At 40.0% G+C, this 20,849-nt stretch overlaps 1 protein-coding gene across 1 annotated transcript in view; it reads left to right on the forward strand.

Annotated features, from left to right (window-relative positions):
* The window catches only part of STRIT1 (small transmembrane regulator of ion transport 1), a 138,483-nt gene that overhangs the window by 88,143 nt on the left and 29,491 nt on the right, over nt 1-20,849 (forward strand). The gene's annotated exons all lie outside the window — the stretch shown is intronic.

A 20,849-nucleotide genomic window follows, 5' to 3' on the forward strand; every position in this document is an offset into this window, starting at 1 on the left:
ATTGGTATGCTCGACTTTAAAATATCCTTCAAGTGTTAAGATGAAATGTGTTTTATTACCTACTTATTTTTTTTCAAGAAAGAAGTTGACTTCTTTGTAGAAGTTGGTAAGATGATTATAAAATTCATATGGAATGGCAAGGACCCAGATTAGCCAAAACAATCTTGAAAAAGAAGAACAGAGTTGGAGGATGTACACTTCCTGATTTCAAACTTACTACAAAACAATGGTAATCATGACAGTGTAGCACTGGTATAAGGTTAGGTCTATTGATCACTGGAATGGAATTGAGAGTCTAGAAATAAACCCACACATCTATGGCTAACTGAGTTTTGAGAAGGCACCAAGACCATCCAATGTGGAAAGAAAAGTCTTTTTAATCGGTGGTTCTGTGACAACTGGAAAGTCACATGTAAAATGAAGTCAAAACCTTACCTCACATCATATGCAAAAATTAACTAAAAATGGATCAAAGACCTAAATGTAAAAGCTAGAACTACAAAATTCTTAGAAAAAAACACAGGGGTAAACTTTCAGAACCTTGGATTTGGCAAGGATTCTTAGATAAGATACTAAAAACACCAGCAACCAAATTAAAAATAGATAAATGGGACTTCATCAAATTTAAAAACTAGTTTTCTTGAAGGGTCACCATCAAGAAAGTGAAAACACTTTCTTCCCCCAAAATGGGAGAAGATACTTGCAAATTATATATCTGATAAGAAGTATCTAGCATATATAAAGAGCTTTTAAACTTCAATAATAAAAACCCAAATAACCTAACTAAAAATGGGCAAAGGAGCTGACAGACATTTCCCCAAGGAAGATATATAAATAGCCAATAAGCACATGGAAAGATGTTCAATATTACTAGTCGTTAGGGAAATGCAAATCAAAAGCACCATGAGATAGCACTTCATACCCACTAGGATGGCTAGAATAAAAATCAGATAATAATCAATGTTGGTGGGGTTGTAGAGAATTCAGAACCCTCAGCCACAGCTGGTGGGAATGTAAAATGGTGAAGCAACCTTGAAAAACAGTCTAGCAGTTCCTCAAATGATTGAACACAAGAGTTACCACATGACCCAGAACTTCCACTCCCAGGTATAGACCCAGAAGAAATGAAAACATGCCTACAAGAAAAGCTGGTACACAAATGTTTATTGCAGCATTCTTCTTAATCACCAAAAGATGGAAACAGTCTATGTGTCCATCAACTGATGAATGGATAAAAAAATGTGGCACATACCTGCATAGAATGTAATATTATTCAGCATTAAAAAGGAATGAAGTACTGATACATGCTACAACATGTATGAATGTTGAAAACATTATAGGTGAACAAAGCCAGTGTTTAAGACACCATATAATCTATGACTCCATTCATACGAAATATCTACAGAGACAGAAAGTAGATAAGTTGTTGCTTAGGGCTGGGAGTGGACTGGAGTGGTGGGGGATGATAACTAAAGAGTTTCTTTTAGAGGTGATAAAAATGTTCTAAAACTGACCATGGTGATGATAGCACTTACCTGTAAATATACTAAAAATCATTCAATTCTACACTTTAAATGGGTGAATTGTTTGCTATGTGAACTATTATCTCAAAAAGACACACCGACATTGGTAATTTTTGGAATTTAATCAGTTCTTTCTACATACATATGTATATATGCATATATATATATATATATATGTACATGTGCATATATATGTTTGTTTTATAAGATTTGGCTTTATTATAAGGAGACTATTTGACAGAGAGAGTATTAACAGATTTAGTTACATTTAACCTACATAAATAGGACAATTTTGCCCTACAAAAATAGAACGAAAGTGGATTATGCTACTTTCAACACTGCCTCTTGGTGTTGATAAATGAGACATTTCTCAGAATATCCCCGGGCTAGTCTTCCTGGCAGGTCCTCCATCACCTCACACCCGCGTAACAATTCTCACTGTGTTCCGCTCCACCTTGTACATCACTGCGCGCTTACTCTTTGCGAGACGCTGCTTTCTTTGTCCCGCTGTGCCAGGGTATTTTTTCCTATCACCTTTCCAAGCTTTCTCCTCCAGAGCTCTACTTGGAGGCCAAATACGACCTTTTGAGGCGCCGGGACTAAGGAGAAGATGGCGCCACACACCCCTCATCTCTCATCTTATATAATTCAAAATAAAGCATCACTCATCCCTCAAAGGTACAAGTCACATTGATGTTGAAATGAAAATAGCCCCTCTTTAGAATTTTGGCTTGCAAAGTTCTAGATAAACTTGGTGAAGTTTAAAATTGCTCCTTTCTTGGGGCCTCTGCGGTGCTCGTGCCCTAAGCCAGTGCTTAGTTCGCGTCTTAGATCATGCACCTTAGTTTGCAGAGCTGATTTCCAACCTCAGTGGCCTCGTCGCCTCCTCCCTCCTCACCTTCCTCCTCCACCCTCAGCCCCACTCTTTCCCCAGCAAGTGCTCCTTCTGGTCTCCACCACACACTTGTCTTTGGTTCTCACCTGGGCTGTGAGCTGAATGCCAGAAGTTCCCTAAGGCCCAGCCCAAAGCGTGCCTCTTCCACAGAAACACTTCCAACCCCACGTTGGCCATGCCAGAATCAGTATGTGTTCTGTTTTTGTTCATTATCAATAACTGAAAACTTGGAAAAACCAGGTGGCTTTCTATAATACAAGTCAAGATCTCTCTCTCCCTTTTTGTGGGAGGGGAGGTAATTAGGTTGTTTGTTTGTTTATTTGTTTGTTTATTTAATGGAGGTGCTGGGGATTGAACCCAGGACTTTGTACATGGTAAGCATGCACTCTACCACTGAGCTATATCCTCCCCACCAAGATCTCTTTTTAAATAGTCAATTTTAGAGACTTTATGTCTGAAGGACATAAACATTGCAAATATTGTTTAGCAAAACCCAGGGAAAAAAATCAAGAAAGGTTTTCTTTTACAGCTCTCCCTGAATGACACGTGGCTTGATAGAACAATACATTTTAGACTGATAGTGTTTGGCAGAGCTTTCTGAAGGAAATACTGTTGACTCGTGTACAATGAATAATTTTTACATTAAGGTTCACAGCTGACTTATCTGATGTTTCTATTTGCTCAGACACATTAGCAAATATAAAAATGAAAAATATTGGCATACAATGAAAAGAGTATTTTTTTATTGATTTATAATCATTTTACAATGTTGTGTCAAATTCCAGTGTAGAGCACAATTTTTCAGTTATACATGAACATATATATATTCATTGTCATATTTTTTTTCTTGAAAAGAGTATTTTTAATCTAGTACTTTTATTAGAAACACATTCTTGCTTTTTAAAACAGAAAAGCCACTTATTCTACATTTACAACAGAATCATTCAAGCCATAAAGCATCAGAAAAAGCATTCAGAAGGAATAAAAAATGATTGGCAAATAGGATTCCAACTGCATTCACATTATATGTTCTAACTCATGAATTTTCTGATTTTGTGTAAAGGCCATTTTTCTTTCATCAGTTCTTCCCACAGACATAAGAAGTTTTTGGTGGGGAGAGTACAGTTATCCACACTTAAGAAATTTTTTTGTAATTTATTTAATTTTTTAATTGAAGTATAGTTGACTTACAATGTTTCAGGTATACAAAAAAGTGATTCAGTTATATATATGTATTCTTTTCAGATTCCTTTCCATCATAGGTTATTATAAGATGTTGAATATAGTTCCCTGTGCTATACAGTAGGTCCTTGTTTATTTTATTTACCTTATACACTTAAGAAATTTTGAATGTGACATTCCTGTCTTCCAATTTTTTATGATTGGCTTTTCAGTCTCTGCCACAGGCATGGTATGTGATGCCAGGAATCGATCAAGTTGTGGCTGAGAAAAAAAAGAAAAAGAGGAAAATAAAACCTACTCTGTCTTGGTGCTTGTTATAGTGAAAATAGCAGGCGTTGAACTATTTGTCAGTGGAGGTGCCAGTTAACTCATTGCCATGTGCTCCAGGATTTCTAGTCTACTTTAATATATTCCCTGTAGATAATATGAAATTGATGTGTGTTAGTTAATACAAATTTTAAGTCTAGGAGCAGAGATTTGCCCCCCTGGGGAATCCACACATCAGGGGTGAACCACTGCTAGACTATAGCAGACTCATATCAGACATACTACCATCACTATTATTGGTATCTTGATCAAACCAAGGGTGTGGTAATTAGATATTTCATCAGAATTGAACGTCAGAACTGTGATATTGATAAACATGGGGATTGGTTGACTGTATGTGTTAGAAATGGGCTCCCCTTTGTGAAGTCTGAGGTAGTCAAAATAAGAGGATTGGCTCTCCCTCTTGCATGAACAAGGTATAAAAACTAGGGGAAGCCTGTAGTCTGTGTTCTTAGAAAAGGCACCCCGGGCTCATCCCCTAAATGATCCTATATATATGGAATTTAATATATATATATATACACACACACACACACACATCCATCCTACATATGTACCTTGTTGTTTATCTATTTTATATACAGTACTTTGTATCTGCTAATCCCAAACTCCTAATTTATCCCTCCCCACCTTCCCCCTGGTAACCGTAAGTTTGTTTTCTATGTCTGTGAGTCTGTCTCTGTTTTGTAAATTAGCTCACTTGTGTCATTTTTTTAGATTCCACATATAAGTGATATATGGTATTTTTCTTTCTCTTTCTGGCTTACTTTACTTAGTATGACAATCTCTAGGTTCATCCATGTTGCTGCAAATGGAATTATTTTATTCTTTTTTATGGCTCAGTAGTATTCCATTGTATATATATATGTATGTATATATATATATGCCACAACTTCTTCATCCAGTCATCTGTTGATGGACACTTAAGTTGCTTCTATGTCTTGGCTATTGTAAATAGTGCTGCTATGAACTTTGGGGTGCATGTATCTTTTCGATTTAGAGTTTTCTCTGGATATATGCCCAGGAGTGGGATTGCTGGATCATAGGGTAACTCTATTTTTAGTTTTTTAAGGAATATCCATACTGTTTGTCCTATCGTTTTAAGAGGATTCTGGTTGCTTGATGATGCCTAAAAGGTAACAGAATCTTGCCAACAGAATCTTGCCTCTGAAATGTCATTGTGTTTGCCTCAAGTGAACTTGTCAGGTAACTTACGAGGGATCCACGGAGCTGGAATTTCTCTGAACTTACATGGCTTATCAGAGCTGTTTTGTGGGGCTTGCTAATGAATGTTTGCTCATCTCATACCTGCACATATTCCCCTTTGCTTTTGTTATAGCCTTAAATAGAAAGAGTGTGGGGCAGTGATTCACCCACATTTACCTCGAACTGCTCTACAAATCATTGGTATCTACCAAAAAGGAGAGTTGTACATGACAATGTTCCTAACGTAGTTAGTATTAAACCTGTAGTTGCTAAATACATGAGTTGAGGGCATGTGTGTCATTTTATCAATCAGTGCTGCTGGTTTGCTGGACTGGATTGCATTTTGGCATAACCTAACTATACAACATGCTAGACAATGAAATTATGGGGAAAAAAAAAAGGTAGACCAGGGAAAGAAGAACCAGTCAGGGTAGTTGGGTCCTGTGGGGTCTTATCAGTATTGTAAGAATTTTGTCTTTTTCTTTGCGAGAAATAGGGAGCTATCGCTGGTTTTTGAGCAGGGGAGTGACATAATCTGATTTACGTTAGGTTCATTCTGATTGTTGGATTGAAAATAGTCTTGGGAAGCTGGGTTGGAAGCAGGTTCACTAGTTAGGAGGCTGTTGCAGGAATCCAGGCAGAGAGGACAGAGGGAGCATTAGGGCATTGTTGCATCTTGATCTATTTTACATTAAGAGCTTCCTAGATTTGCTGGGTTGGATTGGATGGGAGGTGTGTGAAAGGAAAGGAGCCAGCAATGACCCAAGTGTTTGGCTTGAACATTTGGAAAATGGAATTTCCATCAGCTAAGAAATAGGAGATTGGCTAGGGTGGGTTTGAAAACAAAAATGTGAGAATATCTTGTAATTTATGGATTGCTATAAAACTATGGAGTATGGCCTGTTTACAAACTCTATATAATTTAGCACGTGTTTAGTATAGAGTGTTGCTTTTTGCCCAACTAGTCTTAGGTAAATTTCCTGGTTTCTAATGATCACACCACACACCACACAAGACATCTGTTTTCACTTGTCATCTGAGTGCTTCCCCGGCCTCCTGCCTGGTCTGGTCTAACACAGTGCTGAGGTGAGATTGTTTCGAAGATGGCAATCACCAAGTTTGCACTTGTTGACTAGTGAGGAAGCTTGCCATCTGCTTGGCTCATGAAATCACTTAAAATGCAAAATGCGGTTTCTGTTACCAGTTAGCCTCTAACAGTCATCAGTAACCTGAGATGTTTATTGAGATTAGAGTTCCTTGGGTCTGATCTGCCAGGCTCTGATTCACTTTATAGATTTCTCTTTCTTGGAGACTTCACAGCATACCTTTTGGTGCCAAAGAGATACATGTTATATTTCACATTAGTGGGGAGTTGTGAGGTGGGGTGTGCCTTCCAGCTACTAAGAAGGGGAAGAAAAGAAACTCTTCAAAACATGGTATTTCTGTTTACTTAAAAAATAAATAACATACTTTCCTTCCAGTCATGATGCTGTAATAGGAACTGGATTCAATCTTCAACATAAAAAAAAAAAGGGAAAGTCAGATAAAATATGTGAAACAAGAGTTTCCATGAGTTGGCTAAGAGGCAGTACAGGACTCTGACCTTCGAGAAAAGGACAGTCAAATCAGTAAGACGAGCTCTACAACTGACCCAGCTCTCTGCCCGAAGGCAGTTTCCAGGTTGCAGAGCCCAGAAGTCCGGCTGAGTTGAAGAGATAGAAATCGGAGTTTTGAGAGACGAGGTGGCTAGAATTTGTGGGCTGGAATACCAGAGAAGAGAGAGCTACGGGGAGAGTCCCTGAGGCCGATGGATGGGTCCTCTCTGGTCTTTGGGCTAGCCCTGATCTGCACATGCCAGAGAAGAGGCTCCCTGAGGCTGGGGAAAGACCCTCAGACAGCAGTTAGTCAAACATTTCCAGGAGCTCACGCTGGGCTGGGAAGAGTTCACGTTCCCATCAGCCAGAGCAGTGAGGGCTTGTAGGACCTGGGCACTGAGTCAAGTTCGAAGAACGGTGTTAACCCTAGACTAATAGTTTCTTCTGACCCAGCCCGATGAACTTTGAAAGCATGAAACTGTGCCTAAGTAACTTAATTGATGAAACTGTTCCTAAGTAAGTTAATTGCATGCCTGAACCAAGTCCAGTACTCCTTAACCAGTACCCAAACATGCAAAATTCACAACATCCAGCATCCAATCCAAACTGGCAACTTAATATTTGTTTCCTAGGGCAGCTGGTGCAAAGGAACACAAACTAGGCTGCTTACGTAAACAACAGTAATGGATTCTCTCACAGCTCTAGAGGCTACGAGTATGGAATCAAGGTGTCAGCCGGGCTGTGCTCCCTCTAAGACTCTGGGTAGACTCTCCCTGGCCAGTTCTGAGCTGCTGGTGGTGTCTTTAATCCTTGGCTTTCAGCTGCGTCATTCCAGTCTCTGCCTCTGTCCCATGATGTTCTCCTTGTGTTTCTGTCCTCTCCTCTTATAAGGACACCAGTCATACCGGGTTAAGGGTCCACCCTTATCCAGTACATCCTTACCTTACCTGATTACATCTGCCACACCCCTGTTCCTAAATAAGATCACATTCCGAGGTACCAGGGGTTAGGACTTCAACATATCTTACTGGGAGACAAAATTCAGCCCATAATACCAGGCATGCAAAGAAATGGGAAAAATAAGACCTAGAACTGGGAGAAAAATCAGTCGGTAGAAACTGAGTAGGAACCGTTGAGATGATGGAATCAGCAGATACAGATGCTACCCCCGCTATAATAAAAATGCCCCATACGCTCTGCTGTGGATAGTTTTATTGCTATGTGTTCTTTTGGATTAATTATTTTTATAGATTTCCATTAATTTCTGTAATAGCATAAAGAACAAAGATAAATACTATAAATCATAAAGTAACTGTAAAAAAAATCTCTGAATGCACTTCATGGACATTTTCAGAACTGCTTCTTCATCTCTAAAATGGAAGTAATCTTTACCTCCCAGATAAGTTGCAGTAATCAAACGAAATTTTTATAACTTATCTGGTACATAATTAACTCTTAATAAATAGTGGCAATTATTGTTAGTAAAGCTCGAGGCCATGACAAAATAATTACAGGTCAAATGATTACAGACGTATGATGGATGAGGCCGAACACAATCAGTGCAATTATTATGGTTTTGCTTTATTGCTTTTGGTAAGAACTTTACTAATTCAGACAAGTTGGGATAGGGAAAAAGTCAAGTCTAACTGATGAGCAGTCTTAATTACAGACTGTTTTTGAGGAAATGGTTTTTGGTTACTTTTAGCTTCATGCAGTAATTAGAACCAGGCTACAAATTCTTACCTAGTATATATCCTTAAGGGACTGGCTTTAATGATTAATTAAAATGATTTTCATTAACATCACAAAGCTTTCACTTGCTATAAAAGGTTTCTTTTCATAAGCAGTTCGTTTTCTTTAGCACTAGAATAACTCCTATTGGAATGATTTGACCGGCATCAACCACATGGCAATTCCTTCCGTGGCTCCAGGTATCAGCAAAGAGGCGCCAGCTGGGAGCTAGAGCCTTGGCTGTTGGAGCGTCCTGTCCTGGGGAGCATTCCTGGGAGGGCACAGCCTCTGGTGCTACCACTCCTTTCCTGTTGTTCCCCCACCTGCGGTGGTAGCTGCTGCCTGCAATGACTAATATCTGGGTTATGTCGGCGTGCTATTTTTCGCTCTTTTAGTGTTCCAACAACCACATAACCAAGTCTTGGAGTTAAATCCCCTCTATTTTATTTTGTTAATTTTAAAATTGAAGTATAGTTGATTTACAATATGTTAGTTTCTGGTGTACAGCATAGTGATTCATTTATACATGTGTATATTCCTTTTCATATTCTTTTTCATTATAGGCCATGACAAGATATTGAATATAGTTCCCTGTGCTATACAATAGGACCCTGTTGCTTATCTATTTTATATATAGTAGTTAGTATCTACAAATCTCGGACTCCCAGTTTAATCCCTTTCCACCTTTTCCCCCATGGTAACTGTAAGTTTGTTTTCTGTGTGAGTCTGTCAACACATTTCTTTTTTTTTTTTTTTTTAAATGTAGGTATGGGGAATTGAACTCAGGACCTTGTGCATGCTAAGCACGTGCTCTACCATTGAGCTATTACCCTTCCCCCTCCGTTTGTTTTAAATACTTGGCATAACTATCCTCTTGACTAGACCCCAGTTGATACCATACACCAGGAGGGACAGCTAGAGCCAACCAGGGAGATGGCAAAGATTGGAGCAGAGAGTCAGCAACTAGAGAAGAGGTCTAGGGCTGAACTGGAGGCAGGAATTGGAAGGGGGATTTCTAAGGCAATCCCACTAATTCAGCTAATGCCTTCTCTTTGGCGAGGTGCATTGTCATAACAGCATGACTATTAGCATTTCCTACTCTCTAGCCGACTGGGCTTGCAGAAGGTCATCCACTCTTTAGGACTTGGATTTACAATATGCAAAATATGTGGATTAGTCTAGATGAATTCTATGTTTCCTTTCAGCTCTAAGTTTCTCTTGAGCCAGTTGACAATTTTGCTCAGGGTCAGTTCAGAAAAGCTATCACATTTCTTTCCATATGCTAAGTGAAGACAGGCTTAAGAAAGCAGAATGATTTGGCTTCATGGTGTGCACTGCCTCCTGGACAGGTAACAGAAATGTTTTGTATAGTCCCTGCCGAGCTCAGATAAGAAAACTTAACAAAAAGCACTGCCACGTAGCAACAAGCATGTCACAGAGCGGCATGTTACACGTCAGTATGATTGTGTTTAAAAGGTGGTCCTTCCAAAAGTGTGACAGCAAAATAAAGTGAGAGCCAGAAAGCTAATAAGCTAATTAAGTTGGGGTGGAATAAAACTAGATGTTGTGCTGGATTTCTGAATGTGATGTAATTAAAATGACTATGCGTTTGTCTTCCTGTATGCAAAATGTAATGCCTTTTCTGAACAAGTTTCCCAAGAAGGAATAAATTCATTTGTTTGTTTACCACTCTTCAAAGAACCAGCCTTCCTTTTATTTTGAGTCTGTTATTTTAAGTGGCAATCAGGTTTCGCTGATCTTAATGTAATTAACATGGGCAGATGCTTTGCATTTGTTCCTGTGAATTGCTGAGGATGTGTGTGGGCTGCTGTGGGCTTCTGGCAAAACCTGTTCTGTATTGTGATGTGAGGTGACCCAATATCAAAGCCTTACCTCCTCAGCAGGTAAAGATGATATTAGAAATTAAAGAGATCTGAGACTCTGAATAACATCATTTGTAATTAGCTTGAGGGTAGCTCAGCTGCCTGGCTTTCAGGTTGTCAGTTAATATGAAAAAGTTAGCATCTGCTGGATAATGAACACCTGTGACAATGCTGGTATCTTGGGTATCAGTCAATTGAAAAATAAATCATTTCAGTGTGGGTCAGATTTGGCTGGTATTTAATTTCCACACGCTGGATTATTTTCTAGTCCGGAACGAAGCATTGGGAGGACTTGAAACTGTTCTTGCATGGCTGCATTGTGAGTGAAGCTCGAACAGCTGCCACCCATTTCCAACTTGCCCCGCCTGCTGGGCCAACCCACCCCTAAAGCGTGGGCATCAGCTGATCAGAAGTGATTTCCCAGAAGGCCGCGGGCTTGAGGGGAGGGGAGGGCGAAATGGCGGCCGAGGGGGTCTGCGCTGCACGCTCGTGCGGCTCGCCTGCCTGTGATCCCAGCTACACCCTCGCCATCTTGTCATGAGCCGCTGCTGGGCCCACATTATGACGCGATGGGTCTGACAGGACCACGTTCGTGCTGAGCAGTTCTGGACGCATGGTTGCCTCGTGCCCCGCGGCCAAGCGCTCCGTCTCACCCAGAGCTCAGGAGCCAATGAGCAGTTGTCTCTCGAAGGTGTCTGATTCCTCCCTGCCTGTGGCATGGCCTCGCTTCAGACTCCCAGGGCTCGTGCTGTCATTCTCCGCCGCAGCCTACAGACGCTCCGCGCAGCGTCTTTTCCCACCACGGATCTCTCTGCCTCCTCCGAAGGGCCCGGCGGCCGGGCTGCGTGTCCCCCCCGCAGGCCCGGGCCTGCCGCAGAGCCCTTCCTTCCCGGGGCCCCACTCAGGGCCTGCGGGAGTTTGGGTCACCCGGTACCGAGGCCGGAACCGTGTTCCCAGGTGTGGAACATGCTGCCGTCAGATCCTGAATGCGCTGAGCTTCCTACTGCAGGGTAGAAGGTAAGCTGCGATAATTCTTCTTTCACTTTGGAGAGGATTTACTGGCACGCCCAATACCACTGAACACCAATATTTTTTTTTATCGTTATAGCCCCTTGAATCTTTGTAAGGCTTGTCTTCCACCTTCTGGAGTACGTGGGTCTTACCAAGGCCTCAAGGTTGTTCGATTTCATATTATCCAGCCCAGTGGCATAATGTTACTGGTGTAATGAATCATCGTGGTTCTCTGTGGGATATCCACATAGTCCAGATATCTTTGGAATATATCATGACCAGAGGAAGGAGAGTTAACAGAGTTCTAGGTCAAATTGTGAACGTACAGTGCTGCCTGTTCCATTTGAATGCAAACTGTTTCTCATCCTTTTTTTCGGATAAGAATAGAAGAAAAAAAAAAAGCCAAATCAGTGGCCACAAGCCTGAGGCTGAGGCTGTGTTGATCTGCTCTAGAAAAATACTGCATGTAGCACAGTGGCTGCAGTTGGGGCTGTTACCTGGTTGAGTTTTCGGGAGTCCACTCTAGAACCCATCTGTTTTCTTCCAAAAGAAACAAATTTTTATTGAAGTATAGTTGATTTACAATGTATTAGTTTCATGTGTACAGTAGAGTGATTCAGTTATACATATATATATTCTTTTTCAGATTCTTTTCCATTATAGGTTGTTACAAGATACAGAATATAGTTCCCTGTGCTATATAGTAGGTCCTGTTTTTTTAATCTATTTTATATACAATAGTGTGTGTCTGCTAATCTCAAACTCCTAATTTATGTCTCCTCCATTTTCCCCTTTAGTAGCCATAAATTTGTTTCCTCTGTCTGTGAGTCTATTTCTGCTTTGTAAATAAGTTCATTTGTATTTTTTTTATATTCCACATATAAGCGGTATCATACGATATTTATCTTTGTCTAACTTACTTAGCATGATAATCTCTGGGTGCATCCATGTTACTGTAAATGCCATTATTTCATTCCTTTTTATGGCTGAGTAGTATTCCATTGTGTATGTATACCACATCTTTATCCAGTCATCTGTTGATGGACATTTAGGTTGCTTTCATGTCTTGGCTATTGTAAATAGTGCTGTTCTGAACACTGGGGTGCATGTATCTTTTGAAATTAGCGTTTTCATCTTTGCCAGATATATGCCTAGGAGTGGGATTTCTGGATCATATGGTAACTCTATTTTTAGATTTTTTTAATTTAATTTTTAAATTTTTTTGTATGGGGGGAGGTAATTAGGTTTACTTGTTTATTTATTTTTGGAGGGGTACTGGGGATTGAACCCAGATGTATGCTAAGCATGCAGCTCTACCACTTGAGCTATATACCCTCCCCACCCTATTTTTAGTTTTTTAAGGAACCTCCATACTATTCTCCATAGCGGCTGCACCAATTTACATTCCCACCAACAATGTAGGAGGGTTCCCTTTAGAACCCATCTGTTTTTTCTTTTTCTTTTCTTTTCTTTTTTTTTTTTTTTTTTGCATGGACCAGACTGGAGAATCAAATGAAGATATGATGGGTACCATCACCCCTGCATCCTTTAGGCCCTTAAGGGTTGTTGATTCCTGCCATCCACCATCCCTGGGATGTGATTTTTTAAAATTTGGGGGTAGGCAGTTTCAGAGGTCTCAGTTTGACCTTACCCATCATGAGATTCCTTATTTCACAGGTGAGGGCATTATACCCACTGACTAAGCACACTGATCCCAATTATAAATTTGGGAACCAGGAACACTCACTTGGTTGGTTTACAGACCCAGTGGACTCCATCTATCATACCATAACCCTGTCCCCCAAAGAGGAGGGCCAGGATACCTGGGCACCCATGTCAACTCAGACAGTCCCTTCTTTCTAACCTGGACAGAGGACACAGCCTGCAAACAGCCTTCTACCAGAAAACACTTCACACAAAACAAAACAAAAACACCTAAGTGTAACAAGTCAGGAATATATAGCAGATATCCAAAGAATGACACTGACAGTGATGGTGCAGGAACTGGAGGAGAACACTGGCACTGGAGATCTTTATCTGAAGATCTCTATGTTCCTCTACTTATTCCTGGAGTGGATTCTTCAGGGATTCACATGTGAAAATAAATCTGCCAATGATCAGTAGGAGTCCATTATTATTTCTATTTTAGAAATAACACTCCAAAAAGAATCTTACATATTTCCATCAAGACAAAACAAATCACAATTTGGGGGGTGGATATAGCTCAGTGGTAGAGTGCATGCTTAGCATGCACAAAGTCCTGGGTTTAATCCCCAATGCCTCTATTAACAGCAACAAAAAAAGAGACAAAACAGATGACTCATTTGGAACTTAATAATTTTGAATTGACAAGCACACATCCAAGGGAAACATGGATATGAGCAAGTGGAAAGAAGGCATTAGCTACAGTTTACTTTCATCCTTAAGTGCGTGTTGCCCTTGACAGTTTTAATAACTCTTTTGTCTGACTTACAGAGCTTTGTGCTGTCTATTTGGCTCTCAGTTAAATTGGTTCCCTGAAAAGGAAATATAAACCAGTGCTCAGTGTTCCAACTGCTTTCAAGTAAAGCAGATTAGCAATATGGTGCATCCCGTGGCTCTCTGTTCAACAATTATAAATGTTGACTTGTTTCTTCAAAAGTGCATTCACCACATATGGTGCTTTCTGAAAGACTGAAATAGTGGCTCTTTTTTGGAAATGGCATCAATAGCATTTTCTAAACCTCATACTGATAAGCGCCTTTGGTTGATATACATATTACCAGTGTTTGCATACATATTGTGTATAAGACATGCTTTAAGGTCCCCATGCAGAATAAAAAGCCTACCTCTGTTTCTAAAGAGACTGCTTCCAAAACTTGCAGGGCTCTCAGCTCTGGCATCAGCTGACAAGAGGCCCAGCAGGAGCTGGTTCTGTTGCCCTTGAGTGTTGTTCACAATGATGAGAGCCCTTGGTTTTGGAAGGGACATCAAGGTCACCTAGTGATAAGAAGATCTCAAACCTGACATCAGATTTATCACATTCACCTGGGGAGCTTAAAAATACATATCTCTCAGTGCTTATCTGGGCTGAGTAACTCAGAATATCGGGGAGAAGGACTTGAAAAACATCAGCCAGATCTGGAAATCGCCGCTCTGGTCCAACCATATTTCATAATCTTATTAAGTCTTGAAATTTAGAGTCAGAAGTGAATAGATTTCCTTAAAACGAGTTCTTTTTTAGAAAATTGAAATATAGTCGGTTTATAATATTGTGTTACTTTCTAGTGTACAGCATAATGTTTCAGTTATATATATATATTCCTTTTCATATTCTTTTTCATTATATGCTATTATAAGATATTGAGTATAGTTTCCTGTGCTATACAGTAGGACCTTATTGTTTGTCTGTTTTTTATATGGTAGTGTATCTGCAAATCTAGAACTCCCAACTTATCTCTTCCCACCCCTTTCCACCCGGTAACCACAAGTTTGTTTTCTATGTCTGTGAGTCTGTTTCTGTTTTGTAAATAAGTTCATTTGTGTCATTGTTTTAGATTCCACATACAAGTGATATCATATGACATTTTTCTTTCTCTTTCTGGTTTACTTCACTTAGTATGACAATCTCCAGTTTCATCCATGTTGCTGCAAATGGCATTATTTTATTCTTTTTTATAGCTGAGTAGTATTCCATTGTTTAAATATACAACTTCTTTATACAATCATCTGTCGATGGACATTTAGGTTGTTTCCATGTCTTGGTTATTGTAAATGATGCTGTTGTGAACACTGGGGTGCAGGTGTCTTTTTGAATTAGAGTTTCCTCCAAATATATGCCCAGAAGTAGGATTGCTGGATCATATGGTAAGTCTGTATTTAGTTTTTTAAGGTATCTCCATACTGTTTCCCATACTGGCTGCACCAGACTACATTCCTACCAACAGTGTAGGAGGGTTCCCTTTTCTCCACACTCTCGGCAGCATTTACCGTTTGTGGACTTCCGAATGATGGCCATTCCGTCTGGCGTGAGGTAATACCTCATTGTAGTTTTGATTTGCATTTCTCTGATAATTGGTGATGTTGAGCATTTTTTCATGTCTTCATTGGAGAATTGCTTGTTTAGGTCTTCTGCCCATTTTTGGATTGGGTTGTTTATTTGTCATTGAGTAAAACGTGCTCTCTTTAACCTCTGGTTGTTGAGCTGTTTGTGAATGTCCCTGCATGGATGGATCAGATCCATGGGCTTATATATGATGGGCATCATGCCCTGTTTATATCAGCATCCTCTCACAGAGTCTCCACTGCACCTGGTTCAGAGCCAGTGCATAACATATTTTGGGTCAGATGAATTAGCAAACTTAGATTTCAGATTTTTTGTTTCAGGCGGCGGCGGGGGGGAATGTCATTCAGAAGAGAAGGATTGAGTCTAATATTCTTGTACCTAAACATTGGTTAAATCGGAACAAAAACTGCTGTAATCACTTATGAGCATAGACTGGGCTCCTCACCCTTATGCAGGAGTCATAGAGTTCTTAATTGTCATCTGCTGGAATCAGTGCTGCACTAAATCCAAATAGGCATAGTTTACCAAAGCTTCTCCCTTGGAATAGCTTATGTGGCTAATGACGCTGGAACTTTTATTTGCCTTAGATCCTAGACCAAAAGCCAGTTGCCACCATGAGGCAGTGTGGGCACAGGGTGGTGGGGAAAGAAGAGGCATGAATTCCAGCTGGGTCTGCCATTCTCTGGACGTGTGATTTACACTTAGCTGTGTCTCTTCTCTGGCCTTCACTTCTGAGTGTAAAGTGGAGGCTTCCTGAGTAAATGATTCTGATCCTTTAACTCAAGGAGAATAATCTTTTCCTAATTTTCTGGTGGGAAAGCAAAGCTGGGAGGGAAGCAGGCTCAGCACCGCATGTTTGAAGATGGGTGTGTTTGCCCTTGCATGTCTACGGAGTCCTTGTGTGATGGAGGACATCCGAGGAGACCTGAGACACTCAGAGACTAATATATCCAGCTTTATGACTAACTGTTTGGAACCAGCTATTTCTGATTACCCTCAACACTGTGTACAATCACCAACTGACTTTACTTGGAGCTGCCTTTATCTGTAGAGAAAGCAGTTTTCTGCTTTCTCTCCTCAATACCATTTTGGGGGACCCTGAGGAGATTGTCTATTTCTTCTGCATTCTCTTCCCCTAGCCTGTTTGATATCTGAATCCCTGCCATGATAACATTATGTTGCCTTTAGCTTGAGATTTTGTCTCCAAATAAAATGCAAATATCCCTGGGGAAGGGTAACACCTCAGAGTAAGTAAATCATTAGCAATACCACATTTGCATAGATCTTTGCAGTTTATAAATCACTTTCACACATACTCACGCTTAACTTACAGAACAGCATAAATGACAGCAAATCCAGGGGGATAGCAGCAAAGGAGCTGAAGAACTGCTGTGTGCTAGACACCCTTGTCTAAACGGACGCAGACCACCTCACCTTAAATCATTTGTGCACAAAAAGTCATGTACATGGAATTTACATACGTAAAGTCAAATGATTTTATAAGCATCTTGTGTGATCCACTTGACATTTCTGTGAAGTAGTCATGATTTCCATTCTACAGGTGAGGAAATGAGAAACTGAGACTAAATGAGAAATTGAGATTAAAAGACTCCTAGTTATTAGAGGAACTGAGTGCAAGTCTTTCCGGAGGGCAGAGTTTGAAAGCTTGGAGGGTGGGGGGGCACACAGGTTCAGGTTAGAGGCAGGGGGCTGGGGAGGAGGAAGGGTGTCAATAAGAGAACAGAAGGGGCTGCTGGCTTGTTCCCTGCACGGTTTGGTCCTTTGGGGTTTCTGTTGTTGTCTGGGTAAGATGTAAGTTGGGGCTGTGTCCTTGAAGGGCTGTTTTCCCAGGTCTCCTCCACCCTATCTTTTACTTGTAACAGAAGATTATTAGGAACATTGAAGAAAAAGCCCATCCTATTCTCTATTTTGAAAAGAATGGTCTTTTCCTCCTTTCTCAACATATATGAAATGTGATGATCCAAACCAAGTGAGCCTGAGCTCAAAGCTTTGAGTTTTCTGGGATAACCCAAGGAACGTTGCCTCCTCCTGGCTCAGGGACCCGTGGCCATCATGGGAGTGGAAGAAACTCTTCTTCCCTGCACTGTAGCTGTGGCTTGGCTAATAGAAGAACTCTTACCTGGAGCCCTAAGTGCTTATTTGTCTTGGTGTAGGTATGTTTTACTACGGGATACCCTTCCCACGGCCTACACCAAGCTACGTGTTGAAAGGGGGACTTGCAGCAGGTTTCTGCTGCCCCGTCTGAGTCCTGAAGTGTGAGCCCTTTGCCTGTCTCAGCAGGACCCATTTTGTCTTTTTCTTTGGTCTCCTGGCCTTGTCTTTTCTTTTTCTTGTCCCGGCTCCATCTCCCCTTGACATTTGACCATCCCCTCAGTATGACATAGTTCTGACGGCAATAGGCAAGAATAAACGGAAACATTTGGAAAAGGAGAGGTTGGTGCAGAGGAGAGTGGGGTGGGAAGGGGCAGAGGAGAGATTTTGAGCTGGGCTATTGTTGAAGACAGGGTGCCACCTTCTCCCCAAAGTCATCTGTGATGGTGGAACCACTGCCTTCTCACAACTCCAGTTCATTCGAACCTTTCACAGGGGCCTCTTGTCACCATCTGCCTTACTTTATAGTTACTCACACACAGATGTGAGTTCCTTGTCTAGGTTGTCAGCTGTCCTAGGGGAATTGTCTATTAAAAAAATTAATTCATCTTTATACTCCACACATCACAAAGCACGGTGACTTACTTCTAATAGGATCATAGAAAATGCTCATTGAACCAACAGAGTAGGAAATGTGAGATGGTTTCCAGTCCGAGGCTTGTATCTCACAAAGAGCCCTCCCAGTGTAAAGGGAAACCAGAGATGTATGTGGACTTGCTGCTGGGAACTTCCTGGAGAAGAAGGGAGTGATCCTGGAGATGTGCCAACAACATCTCCATGAGAAGTAATTCAGCCTCAGGAAGCAGTAGATAATAAATTTAGGAAGTGAATGAGGTATGATTACAAATGAATACCTATATTGATGTACATTTATTTATTTGTTGCATCAAATAACAATTTTCACAATAAATCTTAACCCACAGCAGAACAACAGAAGGCTAAATTGAAATTATAGAAATGGCTGACATTTACACAATTTCAGAATAAATATATACCAACATGAGAGCCATGTTTGGCATTGGCCCTCAGCTTCATTTGTAGCATTTAATAATCCCTCCAGCCTGCCTGAACTAGATTACATGTTTGGTTCCTCTGGCCTGTGCACTAGGTAACAGACATGGGTTGCACTGATGTTAGAAAGGTGGTGGGTGATTGAGCTGACACTGATGTCCTTAACATGGTGATACCGTTCTTTCCTCTGAGTCTTTGCAATTCATATTGAATTCAAGGTAAAGGCTGGACCCATTAATAAAAGAAATATTGGACTCATTTGGCCCAGGGAAAAATAAAAACTGAACTCATTTAGGAATGAGCTTGCAGTATTCTGCAATTGAAAACTATTAGTGATGGCATTAACTGTAGGGGTCCTCTATATTCAAGTGTAATTCGAAGAGTGAACTGAGGGTTTGCAATCTGCTCACTAGAGGGTGTTAGATACTAAAGAGCTGCCTTCTCAAGGAGCATTGGGCTGTATCTAATTTGACCAAGATCCATCTTTCTGTAAATTAGAAACAAATTCCTTACTAGTATAGTCAATAGATCAGGATGTATTTTAAATTGTTTTTCTAATTTAAACATAAATGCTCATTATAGAAAAATAGAAAATACCTAATAATAGAAATACCCTAAAATATGGAGAACATTTTAAGTCACCTATAATGTTCACATCTAGAACTAAGCACAGTTAGTAACAGGTCTAGCCATATGGACTTACTGGGAGTTGAACATTCTTGAGCAACAAAAAACACAGTTTTCAGAAACAGACTCACAAGCATAGAAAAGAGACTTACGGTTAACAGGGGAGGGGATGGGAAGGGGTAAAATGGGAGTTTGAGATTTGCAGATACTAACTACTATATATAAAAAAGTTAAACAACAAGTTTATATTGTATAGCACAGGGAACTGTATTCAATATCTTATAGTAACCTATGGTGGAAAAGAATATGGAAACAAATATACGTATGTTCATGTATGACTGAAGCATTATGCTGTACCCCAGAAATTGACACATTGTAAATTGACTACTTCAATAAAAAAAAATAAAAATAAAAACCTCCACAATTTCACATGGTTTTAACGTAATACTTGGGTATCTATCGTTATTTTTTTCTATACATATAGTGACAATAACTTGCTTTTGCACTTGGTATTATATACAAACTGTACTGAAATTCATGTATGAATATATTACTTATTAGTTTTATGTTTAGCCTTTGCATTTTGTGTGGATTAAAGGTTACTGCCAGTGTTTTGAGAGCGAATTTTCAAGGAAAAAGATTCTCAGTTGAAATAAACTCTCAAAATTTTATCTGAAATCACACCGTCATTCTTAACTATAATTTTTTTTTTAAAGCTGCTTAAGAGCACTAAGGAAGCGACAGTCAGTTGGTATCAGTGGTGTGATCACTTTTGTGTTAAGCATTGTGTGGGAGGGAGAAGGGAGGCAATAGTTCCTGATTTGCAAGAGTCTGTAATCTAGTTGGGGGAAATGAGACTCTCCTGTGTTGCAGAACAAATGAAAATGAAAAAGAAAATACCGGTGGAAAGGTGTTCTAATATCCAGTTATAGATTCTAAGTGCAAGAGGAGCTCGAAGAAGGGAATCAGGGTTAGTTGAAATTTTCCAGCAGGCTTCTTGGAAGAAGCAGAATTTAGAATTTAGAATCCAGGGACTGTAACTAGCTTTCTCTTTAAAATGTCTGTAGGGTTCAGGGAAAGGCCTGGGATGTAGTAGTTTTTTAAAAAATGTCAGTGCCTCTGTTTTTTTTTAAGCAGAGATTGTGCTACTGGCCTCTGGACAAAGGACATGTTATTGAAGATATTTCCTAGTAGTATGAGGAGACCATTCGCTCTTGTATGGGGTTTTCCTAATGTCTTTTATTAGAGGGGTAGTTCGGGTCTGGAAGACTGTCTAGGGCCACAAGTCAGAGTGAAAGTCATTGACTCTTGTTGCGATTGAACTTTTAACCTTGGCTTCACCAACATAGACTGAGCCAATCTGCCATAGAGAATATATAAAGTATGCTCAGCAAAAGTGTATCATGTCTGGAAATGAGAAATTGAAATATGAGAATATATATTTTTTTTCTTTTTTTTCCTTGTAACACTCAGAATAAAAGCAAAAGCAAAAAGCAGTAAAAGAATTTTTAGAGAACTTTGGGAAGATGTATTGTTACGGATTTTCCCCCTCTGTATTTTCTTTAAAAATCGTAACACAAAATCCTGTTCTGAATAAAATGGGAAAGCTAGAATGAAAATTACAATTCAGGGTTAGCCAGA

The sequence above is a fragment of the Camelus ferus genome, chromosome 1 (assembly GCF_009834535.1).
Source record: "Camelus ferus isolate YT-003-E chromosome 1, BCGSAC_Cfer_1.0, whole genome shotgun sequence".
NCBI lineage: Eukaryota > Metazoa > Chordata > Mammalia > Artiodactyla > Camelidae > Camelus > Camelus ferus.